At 42.8% G+C, this 16,124-nt stretch overlaps 1 pseudogene; it reads right to left on the bottom strand.

Annotated features, from left to right (window-relative positions):
* Positions 1-853: 853 nt before the first annotated feature.
* LOC144255311 (methionine aminopeptidase 2-like) lies at positions 854-2,468 on the bottom strand (annotated as a pseudogene).
* Between the last annotated feature and the right edge of the window lie 13,656 nt (positions 2,469-16,124).

Raw genomic sequence — 16,124 nt, 5'->3', positions numbered from 1 at the left:
TTTCTAAGTAGAACAAAATCTGAACATGGGAATTTTTCCTTTGCTTTTGTAGCTTTAATACCCTTTTCATATAAGCTGAAAACACCTCCTGATAACTACCACTAAACAAAGGAATGAAATGTTTGTAGATTTTTTCACTAAATCAATGATTCTCAAGTTGGTGAAATGTTCGTACTTAGTCATGTTTCAATTAGTACATTTTTCCAACATCAGAAAAAAATGAGAGTTACTAATCTGGTTCTATAAGAGGTAAAATCTTATAAAACTGTATACCAGTGAATGAAAAGATTATTATTCCATTTAAAGCACATGAAGATCTTATTTTAGCCACTATGTCAGAACCTCTCGGTGTAGTATCTACAGTTCAGATAAAATGCCTTGAAAGTTTTAGCTACTTAGTGTTCAAATTATAACCACAGACATTGAAATGTAGCTCTCAGATCTGAAAATGTCTTTATTTTTTAGAAAATGGATTCCAGGAAGGTTAAAAAGCAATACCAGAGGGCATAGGTGCAGAATTGGATGTAGTCATTCAAAGCATTCAAGTAGGAATATGGCAATATAAATATCCAAAAAGCATCTCTTAGGTGTTCAAAACAAAATGTATAAGTCAGTCCTAACTAATTTGAGCTTTATAGCATTTCCTAGATGGGGGGGGGACAGTTAACATTGTAAAGTCCTGAAAGCTTTTTCCTTGGTTAATTACATTAGACAGTTTGCCTTTGATAAAATTCCTTTAAACATGGATAAAAGTATTACACAGGTCCACTGTTAAAACAGACAACATGTTGCAAATTAATTCTGGTATAATGTATTAGAAAATAAAAGATGTTGAGGTGGCTTTGGACTAAGTTTAATAGTCATCTCCTCTGCTGACAACTTCTTTACAAGTTGGACGCAACAGTATGGTATGTTCAAACTGCGCTGTGTATGATCCTTTAATGTCACATAATGGTGGATATGGATCTACAATGCCCAAGTCACACAGATTCTTCAGAGCCATCAAATATTTGCTTTTTCCCAAATGATCCAGCCATCTCCGGCAGAAGGCAAGGGTGCTGAAGTTTTCATTGATGACATTTAGTAAGTGTTTTGTTCTTGGAAGCCTTATTGGCACATGTCCAACATCAAAATTTTTCATGTAATGTGAACACTCCATATCATCATGCACAACACCTTTTCCCGTACTACCAAAGGTCTCAATGGCATACACTTCTCCTTCCTCCATTCTTGTTGCCTCCCCTCCTTTCACAATGGGCACCGTCTTTGCAGCATGTATTCTATATGGCCCAATTGAATGTCAATTCAGATTACAGATTGGCTTCACTTGATATGTCTTCCCATCTATTTAAACTTCATAGGATTCCATAACTTCTTGGATGGCCTCACCAACATCACATAGACGAACATCAATTCCAGCACACTTTATTCCAGTATTAGTGGCATCTTTTACAGCTTTTAATAATGTATCATATTTGGGATTAAAAGTGACAGTAAAAGCACAGTCAATAATCCTACCACTTATATGTGTTCCAAAGTCTATCTTACAGATGTCATCATACTGCAATACTGTTGTGTCACCAGCATTGGGAGCATAATGGGCAGCACAATTATTAAGAGAACACCCAGTAGGAAAGGCCAGGCCTGCGTTTAGTCCATTCTCTTTTATTAGCTTGCGTGAACAGTCTTCCAACTTTTCACAGATTTCTATCATTGTCATCCCAGGCTTGATCCAGCTCACAACATATTTTCTAACTTGTCGATGTGCTTCTGCAGCTTCTCGAAAATCATTCCAAATCTCTTCACTAGCTTGATCTAATGCTTTCTTTTCTTCACTTGTAGTTCTCCAAGCAGCTGTTCACCCATCTTGAGTGGGTGGGTATTCACACTCTTGTACTTTGGGAAATACACCAATAGGATACAGGTCACATATTGGTACTGAGGGAGGGTCTATTTGAACTCTTGGTCGTAGTTGTCGTCGTCGTCGTCGTCCTCCTCCTCCTCCTCCTCCTCCTCCTCCTCCTCCTCCTCCTCCTCCTCCTCCTCTTCTTCTTCTTCTTCTTCTTCTTCTTCTTCTTCTTCTTCTTCTTCTTCTTCTTCTTCTTTCCAGTTGCTCCATCACCATCTCCATCTCCATCTTCATCATCATCATCTCTTTCTTTCTCTTCCAATGCTTGTTTTTCCAACTGTCTTGCTACCTCATCCACTGAGGTTCCTGATTCTTTATCAGGTTCCTGTTGCCCTGTTGCGGTAGCCCCTTTACTCTTTTTCTTCTTTCAGTCTTTTTTTTTCTTGGCTGCTTCTTCTGCCATAGAGGCAGCTCCCTCCTCCCTGTCGTCTGGATCCAAATCGCCATTCAGGTGGCTCCTCCTCCACTCCCGCCATGTTGCTCCCCCAATAACTCTTAAGTTTGGTCTTTTCATGTTATCCCATAATTGTTGCATGTTCTCTTCCTGATCTTTCATCATCTTCTCTGCATGGTTAACTCTATTTATAGTTTATATATTTTGTATTCATTGCCTGAGATTCTGTCTTCCAAGTGGTCTAGTCTGTTGGTGATGCTTTCTAGTAAATTTATAATTTGGCTTATTGATACCTTCATTTCAAGGATTTCTGTTTTTTACCCCACAATCTCTAACTCTTTATTGAAGTGATCTTTACTTCCTGTATTTTTTCTTTGATTTTACTTTGTGTACTATCCTTTAATTCACAAAGCAGTTTAAGTATGTCCATTCTAAACTTCTTCTCTGAAATTTCTTCTGCCTTGTTGTCTGTGGATTCTAGTATTGGAGAATTTTGGTTTGTAGGGATGCTTTATTCCCTTGTTTTTTTTCGTGTTATTCATGTGGTTTCCCATATAGCAGTATGGATATAAGTAGCACAAATTCTACCCTGCTGACTTATAGTGTCCCTGAAGGTTTCTAGTACCTTATCTTTAAGGGGGTAGAACTATATCAACAACACCCAATGTAAACAACATACAGCCCCAAACCCATTATATCCTATTAAGACTTCCACAGATTCTTTCACAATAAACAGAAATGATGAGTTCAATTACTGTGTACACTATATATAGTAAATTTGCTAAAAGTGTTTACAATTTAAAATATTGGACAAGGAGAGGACAGAAGTGATACAGGACATGATATTCATAAGGGAGAATGTACAGGACATGATGTTCATAAAGGAGAAAGAAGTCAGAAGTAAAAATCTATAGTAAGAATTGAAGAGGAATTGATAGAGATTGAATATTATCAGAAGAGAGAATCCATGAAAATAGACAAACATGAGGAAAAATATATACAACAAACAAATAAAATATATAAGAATAGACAACAAATCTGCAACATATCAGTCCTCAACAAACTGATGTATGAAAAATACCTGGTTTCAAAAATAGTAGCAATGCTAGAGAAGAGAAAACAATTATTTTAAAACAAAAACAAACAAACAAATAACTGGACAACTCTTTGCTTCAGAGTTCAAAGATTTCTCAGTCTTGTCCCCGATTCTTCATGGGACTGTCAGGCTCAGACTGGCCCATGCAGACCAAGTCACTATCCAATTGATCTGTGTTTCAGATACCCCAGACTCAGTCACATAGCAGTCCCAAATTCTCAGTGCTGTTCCAATTTGCAGAGAGACCACCAGGGATGTGCTCACATAGAAAAGTGACCCTGAAAAGAAGCTGCAAGATGGTGGTCACCAGATCTCCATACAGGAAGACATCAAGCACTGCCAACCCCACAAGCACCTATACTTGACCTTCAGGTCCCAGCTGGTGTCCCCAAACAGAGGCAGCTGTGCCTTGGAATGGCAGTGGCAGCAAACTGGCTGGCATCCTGTCCTCCCAGTGCTTGCCAGCATCCCAAGATAGAGGTGGCTGCATGTAATCAAATCTGCAGGCACTCTGATGGTGAACCTTTCGGCAGCAGCAGCAGCAGCAGCAGCAGGTCAGCAGCTGTGGGACAGTGGATTGTTGGCAGCAGCACCCGGAGAACCAGTTGGAGGTGGCCGCAGCACTAATTGTAGTGGCGCCCAGAGAAAAGAGCACCAGGTGGTGGCAGCAGCAGCAGGGTAGGTAGTAGCTGTGCCTGGGGAAAAGACCTCTGGGTTCTGACAGTGACTTCACCACGAGAAACACCATGTGGGTGCAGTGGCATCTGCCTCTAGTTTCTTAAGATGGAGGTTTAGGTTATTGATTGGAGACTTTTATTTTTCTAATATAAGAATATAATACACTAAGTTTTCTTTAATTATGCATTTATTTAATTTTTCATTTATTCTGAATAATTTAATTAGCTAATATCCTCCTAATTTTATATGTTGTAGTTTCCTTTTCATTCAGCTTGGCCTGTTTTATGATTTTAAATATTATTTATCTGTGCATTCTTTATTTATTCACCAGAGATGTATCTTTATTTATTATTCTGTTAAATGAACCACTTTATCTTTTTTTCTCTTTTCTATATATTTATTTCATCTTTTACACTTATTGTTTTCTTATTTTATTTAGGTTTATTCTGTAGTTTCTTTCTATCTTCTTAAAATGGAGACTTAGATCATTAATTGACAGCCTTCCTTAACTGCATTTAGCACATACATTCTAAGTGATATGGGGGGTATTAACAGAAGTTTTGATAGGAGTAATTTTAATTATAGTTTAGTGTTAATTTTAAGACCTTTTTAGAAATTCTTATTTGTTAAAAAATATTTTTAGGGCTGGGGATGTGGTTCAAGCGGTAGTGCGCTTGCCTGTCATACGTGCGGCCCGGGTTTGATCCTCAGCACCACATACAAAGATGTGTGTCCACTGAAAACTTAAAAAAATATATATTAAAAAATTCTCTCTCTCTCTCTTTAAAATTTTTTTTTTAGTTGTAGAAGAACACAATACCTTTATTTTATTTATTTACTTTTTATGTGGTGCAGAGGATTAAACTCAGTGCCTCTCACTTACTGGGCAAGTGCTCTATCAATGAGCTCCAATCCTAGCCTTTAAGACTTCTTTTATTATATACTAGAGCCAGACGCTCTTCTGAAGTGCATTAGCTTGTTTTTCTTTTTTCCTAGAAAAATAAATCCAAGAAAACAAAAACAAACCAAATGGAAATGTTCATCTTTTTACTGTGCTTGACTTGTGTAGCCATAGATCTCCAGAACCTTATCCAGTTGTGATGAACACCACATGGTCAGTGTCTGGGAATGAATGGATGACCCCATGGCTCGTGGACACTGGCCTGCTTTCTGGGTCAGCACCATGGAGTTTGGAAGAGGGCAGCTTTCCCTGCTGGGAGCATCCAGACTGTTGGTGGAAGGGACTGTCCTTTAACAATAGCACCCAGGTGCCAGGCAGCACTCAGGACAGCCAGCCCAGCCCTTCAAACAATATATGAAATGACCAAAAAAACCACAAGGTGAAAAGAGCAAGTGGGGCAGTGTTGGAGAGCCCACAGGCACAGTGCCAAGTGTGGAGGGTGAGGCTGAGGGCTTCCACCATGCTGGAATCTTCTGAAGACATTGCTATTTGCAAAGAAGTGTCCTAGACACCTGTAGGATGCCACCCTTTAACAGCTTGGTTTAAATATCATGCACACAAAGCTCTGTAGGTCAGAAGTGCACAATTGGAGGGATGCTCACTAAGTAGTCTCTTCTGGAACCAGCATGCAGATCAACAGGGCCAAACCACCAGGGCTCTTCTGTGCCACCTTCTGGGTTTTAAGCCCTCACCTCCCAAGGAAGGTGGTGACCTCTGTGCAGTTGTCTAATACTGCAGACTAGTTTGGTCTTTGTGTAGCATCATTTTTATGTGCTCTGATCTCTGTGTCTGGCTGCTCTCACTGTCATTACTTTGAGATTCATGGGTAGGGTTGTGTGCTGTTGATCTTGTTTGTTCTCATAGCAGCCTAATGCTGACAGAGCACATCTTACTCACTCACCTATATGCAGGTGGACATTTATTCAGGGTTAAGGAAATAGAGCTAACATGGGGTGTTTTACATATGCCACCATGTCAAGTTTGTAGATTTGCTGTTTAGATCTCTCATATTTTTGGATTTTTTGTTTGTTTTATTAGATATAGAAGTTTTGGCTGGTGTGGTATCTCTTGCCTGTGATCCCAGCACCTCAGGAGGCTGAGGCGGAGGATCCCAAGTTCAAGGCCAGCATGGGCTACTTAGTGAGTCTCTACACAATTTAGAAAGACCCTGTCTCAAAGAAACAACAACAACAATGTGCTTAGGATGTGGCTTAGTTTTTAAGCACCCCAGGGTTCAATTCTCATTCCAAACAAACAACAACATCAAAACAATAACAACAACAACAACAGAGGAGAGAGAGGTTTCAATATAGCACACTTTAAAAATGGATTTATCTGCTTTTCCTGCTAATCATGGAAATTTTGCACAATGGTCCCCAGGCCATCTTACCAAGTGCATCTGGAGTTAGGGTGTGCACTGTTCCTAGGGTTTAACTCCTTTGCTTCCTTTTCCAGGTAACATCTGCAAGACATTGGCCCTCTTCTGGTGTGGGTGTAGGTGCATCTGCCTTGCTCACTTTGCTTCCTATTTCTCTTCCCGTCCCTTTACTCTCACCCTCCTGGTGGTCCCATATTGGACTCACAGCTATCCTGGTGATCAGAACACATTTCTGGCCCTTGCTGATGTAGCCAGGCTCATTCCTCTCAGGTCGTCCTTGGCTTTGGGTCTTACCTGCCTCCTCCTGACCTCTGTCCTCCCCTCAGCCTTTCAGTTTTTGAAGTGGTTCTTCTAGTCCCCCTCCAGTTGTGCCACCTGTTTTGCTGTCCTGTGATGTTGCACTGGACATCATGGTGTAAATTGCTGGATTCCTGATGACTTGGTACATTTTTCTTTCTCTCATTTCCCAGGGGAGCTGGACGTGAGGGGGTCTTTGGCTGCATCCTGCTTCTCTGTTGGGACGATTCCCCTTCTACGTCTGTGTGCCAAGCTCTGCATGACCCTGCCGGCTCTGCTGGGCGGTCAGCACTTGTGGTGAGCCGTTTCTGTGAACTGTGGCCGCCATTACAAGATGGCGCTGGTTTCCCCTGTAGTCTGTGACAAACAACTCCTTATCAGAATGAGTTGGCACGCTGTGACTTGGCACCCTATGAGAAAAGTCCACGTGGCAGTTGTGCATTGGGGCTTTATCTGCTTTATTAAGGCTGGGGCACACGGGAGTAGTAGTAGTGGCAGTAGTAGTAGCAGTAGTAGTAGTGGCAGTAGGAGTAGCAGTAGAAGTAGTAGTAGGAGTAGCAGTAGAAGCTAAAAGACATGTCAATACAAAGGCCTGAATAAACAGCTGAAAGAAGAAAAAGTATCAAGGACCTGAATAAACTGCTGAAAGAAGATTCCTGAGTTGCGTCTTCCTTGCGGGCAAGGGGTCGCGACAAGTGGCGCCGAGACCCGGGAACCAGAACTTTCAGTCAGTCAGGGGTGGTGCACCGGTTAGTCCCAGGTAAGTGGGATCTGCGATCAAAGCAGGGATAGTCCCAGTAAGTGGGATCCGCGTCCAAAGCGGGGTCAGCTCCTCTACAAAGAAAGAGAGAGCCTCACATTTATTGCAGCTGCACTGTGTACTTTCACTTTTGTTTTCTGTGTTTCTTTTGTTGTGTCATTTCGCTTTTGTTTTTTGTGTTTCTTTTGTTGTTGTGTCCTCTGTAGATAAAGAGAGAGCGGGGAAAAAATAAATAAATAAATAAGACGCTCCTCTGTAGATAAAGAGAGAGCGGGGTTTTGTATTTTCACTTTCTTTATACTGCTTGGAACAGTATGGGTGCTACTCCCTCAAGTCCAATTTTGCTGGCCTTGGACGGGTTACTGCGTTCTAAGGGACTTAAAGTGAAGCAGTGCACATTACAGAGGTTTTTAGAAGAGACTGACTCTGTAGCTCCTTGGTTTGCTTTTTCAGGGAGTCTCACGATTCCCAGTTGGGACAAATTAGGGAAAGATCTGGATTTCGCTTACAAACAAGGAACTTTAAGGGGCGGTACCATTCCGCTTTGGAAATTAGTGAGGGGGTGTATAATGGATGGTAAATGCCAGAAAGCTGTGAGCGAGGGTCAGGCCGTTCTTGAGCAATTGCATGAAGAAAAATCAGAGGGGTCACATAGCGAGGTAGCAGAAAGTATTAGGAGTAAGAGTGGTGAACAGATAAGGGAGTCTGAAGTTAAACAGAGGAGAAGGCTCTATCCGGACTTGACTGAGTTAAAAACTCCCAAGGACACAAGTAGCTCGGACAGTTCTGAGGAATTAGATCCACCCTAGCCGCTCTCAACCCCGCCTTCTCATCTTCCCCCTCCCTATCAGGCCCACAGAAAAATCTTAATTGACCTTCTCCAGAATATTCACCATGGCTTATTTTAGGACTTTCAGCAAAAGAATCTCTACAAAAAGGTTTAATGTAGATAAACTTCCTATTTTCATGTTGCCCTGTTTTATTTGGCTACTGTCTAAAAAAATCAGCATTCCAGGCACTGGACACTCCCTTACTAGTTTTTCACAAAAATATGTAACAAGGCCTCTGGCCTTGAGCTGGGCTTCACAGTGCTGACTACATTTCTAAGATAAGGGAGTTCTAAGATAAGGGAGTTACTAACTGGGCTCCATGGTAACAGCTGGCAGGAGGAAGAATTGGAAAGGGAGATAGAGGAACTGGAGGGTCGATTGAAAAAGTCAAGATTTAAAGCACCTACAGCCCCGATCGCTGTCACGCTCCCTCCTTATAACCCCGATTGGGACAAGGACAACCCCAGAAGGCTGGGGGGTGTTCAGTGGCAGCCTAAGACCGCCCAAACTTCCCAGTAATTGAAAACTTGGATGCCGATGGACAGCCGGCCAGAGTACATGTTCCTTTAGCCTTTAAGGATATTAAACAACTAAAGGAGGCAGTTACTAATTACGGATCCCATGCCCCCTTTACATTGACTCTCTTCGAGTCTTTCTCTGCCAATCAGCTGACACCTAGTGACTGGCAACAGCTTTGCATGGCTGTGTTGTCCAGAGGGGATTTTTTGTTGTGGAAAAGTGAAAATCAAGAGAGGTGTCGCGAGCTAGCCCGAGTCAATCAGGACGCCGGCTTCCCACGGCATAACCTTGAAATGTTAACAGGCTTGGGACAATATGCTATCATAAATCAACAAATTAATTATAATCCTGGGGTCTATGCTCAGATAGCTACAGCAGCCATTTAGGCTTGGAAGGCTCTACCTATTTCAAATGCTAAAACAAAAATTTCAAAAATTGCTCAAGGACCCTCTGAGCCTTATTCTGACTTCCTTGCCTGATTGATACAGGTAGCAGAAAAAATATTCCCTAACTTGGAACAAGCCATGCCGGTCATTAAGCAATTGGCTCTTAAATATGCAAATTCCTATTGCCAAAATGCCATTAAATCTACCAGAGCAAAGAGTGTTGATGACATGATTCGAGCTTGTAAGGATATTGATGGAGCTCATATTACAGGACAGGTTCTGGCCGCTGCCCTCAAAACGGAAACAGGGGCCCGGCCCGGGCCCCGGAAGCCTAGGTGTATGGGGCAATCCAGGGACGGAATGGTACCCCGGGGAGTGGGCGACTTCGTCACCTCCCACGGACCAACCCCTTTCTATCTGTAGACTCCCTAGGGGAATGCCAGGAAGTACAGGATGTACAACTGCAACCGCAGGTCGCAGAGACAGAACAAGCTGCTACCACAGTACGATCTTGGCCAGGCGGGGGAAAATGCAGACAAAATCAAACAAAATACAATCGGCTAAGAAAACTTGGAGAACTTTTGCCCTGAAAATGGGCACCAGACTCCATGTTGTTTGCATCACCATGGTAACCATGGGGTGCCTGGCCGGCATAGCTGCTTCCTGGTCCCACCTCCCACACTTTTGCGGGCTTCTGATTGGTTCTTCCACAGTCACTCAGACAGGACTTCTGGTCCCGCTTTCCAGCCACTAACCTGTACTGCTGTGTTTCAGGTTTCTACCGGAGCTGCTCAGAGCCTGTATTTTTTTTACAAAAAAATGCCTACCTGTAAATGCTAATGAAAGATATCTTTTTCAGACAAAATTTAATTCCACAGGTTTCTATGTTACAGTCCTAAATTTAAGCTAGTTCTAAGTTAAATAACCTGACTTTTTCTCTATAGTTGTGTTACTAAATAATGTTCTATTGATGGGAGATATCAAATATGCTTCTTTATATTTTACTTTTAATTTTGAAGGTTCTGAGGATGCATTTGCTCGCCACAGGAACAAGCCGGCAAAGTTCCTGTGATGACCAAAAAATCCTTATTTTCATTGCTAACTATAAAAATAAAAATGTATACTCAAGGATCTTATTTCAGTTACATCAAGTGACGTCACATAGAAGAGTGCACTCCTAGTTAAAAATAAATTTAAATGGATCCAAATATTTTAAGACCACGTGGTTACATAAAGTTAATACAATTATAAGTTATGTTCTTATTCTTTATATATATATTTTAGATATTTAGGTAACCTATATTTGTTAATCTATAAATTAATTAGCACATGCCTAATTGATTAGTTAATATATATTTGCCTAATTTTTTTTCTTCAACAGAAAACCTATAATTTAAGTTTTATATTTACATTTATCAGGTACTCTGTTTTTTCAGTTACAGATATTTGAGATAAATGCGTTTACTATAAATTTGCTTTTAAGTAAAAATACAATCAAGTAATTTCTACTTCTCAAGGTTATTGTTCAAACTCATATAATGATAAATTATTATAATTATTTCTCCAAAATATCTAAAGGTTTTAACTTTATTTTCATTGATATTTCTTCTCAAAATATAATAATTTGTTTATAGATTCTAAGGTTTTCAAACATTGTTCCAAAGTATAAAAAGAAATTAAAAAAAAAAAAAAAACACACATGCCTCCTCCTGGATGAAGAACGTTGGTGTCCTGTGATTTTTTTATTATTTTTTAACCTTGACGTCTCTCGCCGGACTCGGTTTCCGTTAGCCGGACTTGCCATCTGGAGGTCCTTACCGAGATTCGGAAAGCAGAGGTAAGCGGACAAGGCTCACCTTCTAAGGGAGAAGGGGGAAGATTGGATCAAAGATAATTTAAAGAGACAGGGTACGTACCATGGGTAACTCAACAGTGAAACTTCGTCTGGCCAACGAAGTTAAAGAACTGTTAAACAAACAAGGAACAGGAATAAAAACCAAGACAGCAACTGAATTCGTTGAAGCTATAGCCCAGGCTTGTCCTTGGTTTCTGACGGGAGGCTTTCTTAATAACAGTGATTGGGATTTGGTAAAGCAGGATCTCCAAAAGTTGTTGAGGGACCAAAGTCCAGATAGAGTCCCGATTGCTACTTTCTCTCTATGGAGATTGGTAAAGGATGTTCTTTTAACTGATAAAGTGAAGATTAAGGAGCAGCTTGCTGAATGCAAACAGGCTCTTAATCAGGTCCAAACTGCTGCCACTATTAATCCGGTTATTCAACAAACTTCCACCATACTCGATTCTCAAAATAAAGTTAACCAACATCTTTTGTCAGGGATTTAGCTGCCAACCAAAGAATAGATTTACTCCAAGCTCAGGTAGAAGAATTGGCTGACTTGGTGCTTTTGGGTTGTGTTGACCAACATGCACATTTATGCATAACCTCTGTCAGATTTAATAATTCCAGGAATGCTTCCCGCATCATCGGAGAGTACTTGGCCGGAAATTGGTCCATGGTGGCAGAAAGTTTGATCCAGTCTCAACTGACTCAGATAGCTGTTTTGAACGACACCCGTGTCATACCGGTGACTTTGGGACAATTCACCCTTTGGATTTCTTCTGCCTTTTCCTTTTTTAAGGAATGGGTGGGTATAGACATTTTTGGTACAATGTGTTGCTTTGGTATGTTTCTTTGTTTGTGGCTTCTCTGTGGTCTCAAGGCCCGCAATGCTCGGGATAAGGCTATGCTCGTCCAAGCTCTTGCTGCTTTAAAAAATGACAACTCACCTCAAGTCTGGCTTGTGCATCTTAAACAGTAAACCTTTGACATGGTCGTTACACCCCAAGTTATTATAACATTGCACTGGGATCGACATGTCCTTCTTTTGTCACTCTTCTAGTGTTGGAACTTCTACCATATCTTTCCTTTGTGCATACCTCTCCTCCCTGCCTTTCTGCACTAGGATCTTTGCTAGCTAATCTTACAGTCCAACTACACCTGCCATTTGATGGTGATGGTCATGGGTCCTGTTTATGGAGGCGGTTACCATAACAATGTCCTGTTGGCCACAACACGCTGAGCTGATCTTGCAGTACCCAGTGACGGGCAACTTCCACGCTTGCACTGCAACCTAAGACAGGGGAGTGGGGCCTCCCCAGAGACGGGTAAGCAGTGCAGGGGCGGTGGACGACCTAAGACAGGGGCTACTTGATTCCCTTTGACATGCAATAAACAAAAGAGGGGAACTTGCTGATAGCAGGCCTTCCCTGGCCCCCGGGGCCCAGCCCCCAATTCCTTGTTCTGCATGTCAAAGTGGCCAGTTCACAAGGCCATGACATATGTGCTCCACGGGAACGTCTTGACCTTTATCTAACAGTGGCAGATGTCACAACCAAATTTCTCCCCCTCTCTATTGTCCGTGCCTTTCTCTTAGGGTGTTGCCAACTTAATTTTGTCTGCACTACAAAGACAGCCTCAGCTGTCCCCCTTTGTCTACCATCGTCATGATACAGGATGCGAGGCAAGGCACTGCACTTGAGTGATCCACTTGAGTGGACCTCAAGGGGAGCATGTCCTATTGCATGCGGGTTTGACGTCCACGCCCCGCCCCACGAAAAAAGGCTTCGGCTGATATGGCCTCAGGTTTGGGGAAGGGCCCTCCTTAAGGCTGGGCCATACTATGCAGCCACTTCTGCACAGTGGGATAGGACCTCTACTCTCGCCTGTATTGTCGTAATAAAACAAAAAAGGGGGAACTGTGGTGAGCCGTTTCTGTGAACTGTGGCCACCATTACAAGATGGCGCTGGTTTCCCCTGTAGTCTGTGACAAACAACTCCTTATCAGAATGAGTTGGCACGCTGTGACTTGGCACCCTATGAGAAAAGTCCACGTGGCAGTTGTGCATTGGGGCTTTATCTGCTTTATTAAGGCTGGGGCACACGGGAGTAGTAGTAGTGGCAGTAGTAGTAGCAGTAGTAGTAGTGGCAGTAGGAGTAGCAGTAGAAGTAGTAGTAGGAGTAGCAGTAGAAGCTAAAAGACATGTCAATACAAAGGCCTGAATAAACAGCTGAAAGAAGAAAAAGTATCAAGGACCTGAATAAACTGCTGAAAGAAGATTCCTGAGTTGCGTCTTCCTTGCGGGCAAGGGGTCGCGACAAGCACTGCCATAGGTTTAACCACAGGTGAGCTCCGGCCTCCTCCCTCCCAACTGCCCTCTGTAGCTTGAGTCAGGAGGGCTTCCTTCCACCTGAAGGACTGCGACTTGTTTCAATGTGGACTCCCTGGGGACAGGTTCCCTCAGGGGTTTTGTAAGAAATGGTCATTATTTATCAGCACAAGTGTCCCAGGGAAAAGCAGCAGTGGCTCCTGTGAGCCGATGCCCCAGCTTGTACCTGTCCATGGGATCCCCGGAGGGCCTCTCACCCAGGCACCACAAGACTGAGACTGAAGGAGACTCGGCTTTGCAGCATTTTGGTTAACTCAGCTTCCCACAGAGAAGCCCTGGGACTTAGCGAAGCTGTTGTCAAGGCCCCAGGATAGTCCTTACTGCAGCCTCCTGTGACCACCTGTGTCCTTGTTTTTTTTTTTTTTTTTTTTAACCACAGACCTGGCCACGGCCAGCCAAGCTCAGCCTGGATTACCACCTATTTACTTTAGTAAAAAGTGACTCTAATATAAAGTATTTTAATCTAAATACATAAGAGACACTACATATTTTATGATGTCCACCTATTTATGTTAGAGGTTATATTCTATTTATTGTCCCAGAATCAGGGTGGGGGCAGGGGTGGAGTAGGGTCTAAATCCTGAGGATCCGGATTGGGGTTATTCCTGGGTCCTCTAATCTATTTCATTGGTCTGCATTTTTACTTTCATGCAAATAATTTCTATGGCCTCTTGATTCAATTTGGCTAGGTTACACGTCTCTGGAAATATACTGATGTCTTCAAGATTATCTTTTTTTGGAGTATAAATTTTCAAAATAATTTCTGATTATCTTTTATATTTCTGTGGTGTACATTCTTATATTTTCTTTTTTCTCTTTAGGGTCTGTACAAAGGTGAAGGGAATCTTCTCCCTGTTACATGGGCACAGGGGACTGTCCAGCTTCACCACATGCACACACCAGATGACCACATCAGGGTTCAGACCCTTGTCCTCCAGGCAGAGCCCTGAAGGTATCAGAGGAGGTTTGCTGGGCTGGGAAGTGAGGCTTCCTGCAGTCCCCACCCTCCCTCAGCTCCTGCCCTGCAGCTGTAGGATATGGGGCCACCTTGGCACCATCACAGCTGCCCTGGGTTAGTGGCTGGCTGCCCATGCTGTCTTTTTCTTTCTGTGAATAGATGAGCTATTTCACGCCCCTCACCTGCCTCTCACAGGTGACAGCCCTAGAGACCGTGACACTGCGAGGGGCCACGGGGAATGCCTGTCCCACTCACACCATGTCCTGTGGCTGGTAGTCTGTCCAGAATCCCCTCAGAGCACCTGCTTTGGGGACTGCTCCTGGCACCACTACTGTTGGCTGTGGTCCTCCTACAGCTGGTCCTGAGCACCTGAGAGCAGAACTTCCTGTGGGAAGGGAGTAGAGTGGCACCTGGAGGGGACACAGTCGTAACAGTGTGTTAATAAGTCAGTGACCACAGGCACTGCGGGGGTCTCCAGGAAGAGGGGTCAAACACAGGCCTTGGAATGGTGTCACTTGAGGTGCTAGGAACCCAGCTCTTCATGCACCAACCTTTGTGGGTCAATGTGGGGTGTTGATTTGCAGGGTTGCTGAGACCCCTGCATGCCTAGCTTGCTGGCTGCCTGTTCCTGGCCAGAAAGCTCACAGGCTTGAGTGAGTCAGATGGTGGGACATGGATGATGTCCGCCATACTAAAGCACCATCACTCAGAGGCCTGGTCACTCCCTGAGCACCTCACCAGTTGGGGACTATTTTGGGGGCTGAGCCCATAGTTTCTCCTACATAAAGTAGCTTCTTTCACAAGAAGTCCTCCCTTCTCTCTCCCCATTGTGCAATGTCACTGAGGATGCTTGTGTTTATCAATAAAATTGATAAGTTGTCAATACAATTATTATGTTAAAATTATAATTATTATTGCATACTAATGGTACAAAACAGTGGGTTTCATTGTGGCGGTTCCACACATGCATGCAAAGTGCTTTGATGGGAGCCTGCCCTCTTCCCTCCCCTGATTCCACCTCCTTTCCTAATGCCACCCTTTCCACTTTCATGTTGTCTTTGTTTTCTTTCTAGATGCCACATGTGAAAGAATACATGGACACTGAGTCCAATTTACTTTGCGTAGCATAATGATCTCTCCAGTTTCATTGTTTTCCTGCAAATGACATGAATTTGTTCTTCTTTATGGCAGAATAATACTCCATCATGGACTGCCTTTTATTTATCCATTCATCTGCTGATGTGTATCCCATTGATCCCACAATGTGGCTGTTTTGACTAGTGCTGCAGTAATGGGGGTATGCAGGTGTCTCTACACTATGCCCGCTTTAATACCTGATGATACATACCCAGGACTGGTATAGCTGGACTGTTTTTAGATCTATTTGTAATTTTTGAGAAATGTTTATGTTGCTTTCTGAGTTACTATACTAATTTATAATCCCTCCAACAGAGAGTTCCTTTCTCCCCATATCCTCTCTAATAGTTTTTATTTTCCTTTTCTCATTTCCTTTTGGTATCAGGGATAGAACCCAAGGGTGCTTAATGAATGAGACACATGCCCAGCCCTTTTTAAATTTTGAGACAGGGTCATTCTGAGTTTCACAGAGCCTTTCTAAGTTGCTGAGGCTGATCTTGAACCTGAGATCCTCCAGTCTCAGCCTCCCAAGATACTGGGATTATAGGTCTGTGCCATCATACCCATCTTGTTTTCTTGATAACAGCCATTCTA

This window comes from Urocitellus parryii, chromosome 6 (genome assembly GCF_045843805.1).
Source record: "Urocitellus parryii isolate mUroPar1 chromosome 6, mUroPar1.hap1, whole genome shotgun sequence".
Taxonomy (NCBI): Eukaryota; Metazoa; Chordata; class Mammalia; order Rodentia; family Sciuridae; genus Urocitellus; species Urocitellus parryii.
This window is presented reverse-complemented; position numbering and strand designations above follow the sequence as displayed.